The sequence below is a fragment of the Cebus imitator genome, unplaced genomic scaffold, assembly GCF_001604975.1.
Source record: "Cebus imitator isolate Cc_AM_T3 unplaced genomic scaffold, Cebus_imitator-1.0 Scaffold17, whole genome shotgun sequence".
NCBI lineage: Eukaryota > Metazoa > Chordata > Mammalia > Primates > Cebidae > Cebus > Cebus imitator.
The window spans coordinates 5,073,143-5,074,088 of record NW_016107332.1 but is presented as its reverse complement, the minus strand read 5'-3'; positions in this window follow the sequence as shown (position 1 = coordinate 5,074,088).

Sequence of the window (946 nt, the reverse complement as noted above, 5' to 3'; positions counted from 1 at the left end):
CTGAAAGAAATCATAGATTCCACAAACAAATGAAAAAAAATTACATGCTCATGGATAGGAAGAATCAATAATGTTAAAAAGGCTATATTGTCCCAAGCAATCTATAGATTCAACACTTTTCTTATCAAACTACCAACATCATTTTCACAGAATTAGAAAAAAGTATTCTATTAATAAAATTCATATGGAACCAAACAAGAACATCAATAGTCAAAGCAATCCTAAGCAAAAAGTACAAAGCTGATAGCATCACATAGCCAACTTGAAACTATACTATAAGGTTACAGTAACCAATAGCATAGTACTGGTACAGAAACTGACAATTAGACCAATGAAACAGAATAAAGAGCCCAGAAATAATGTCACACACTTATAACCATATGTTCTTCAACAAAGTCAATAATAACAAACAATGGGGAAAGGACCTGCTATTTAATAAATGGTGCTGGGATAATGGACTAGCCATATGCAGAAGAATCAAACTGGATCCTTACCTTTTGCCATATGCAAAAATTGACTGAAATGAATTAATGATTAAATGTAAGACCTAAAACTATAAAAATCCTAGAAGAAAACTTAGGAAATACTCTTCTTGATATTGGCCTTAGCAAAGAATTTGTGGCTAAGTCTTCAAAAGCAATTGCAACAAAAACAAAAATTGACAAACAGTACCAAATTAAACTAAAGAGCTTCTGCACAGCAAGATAAATTATCAACAGAATAAACAGACATCCTACAGAATGGGAGAAAATATTTTCAAACTATGCATCTGCTGAAGGTCTAATACTAATAATCTATAAGAAATTTAAACATTTCCACAAGCAGAAAGTAAATAACCTCTTTAAAAAGTGAAGAAATGGCATGAACAGACACTTCTCAAAAGAAGACATACAAGCAGCAAACAAACATGAAAAACATGATCAATATATGACCAGCCAACAAAATG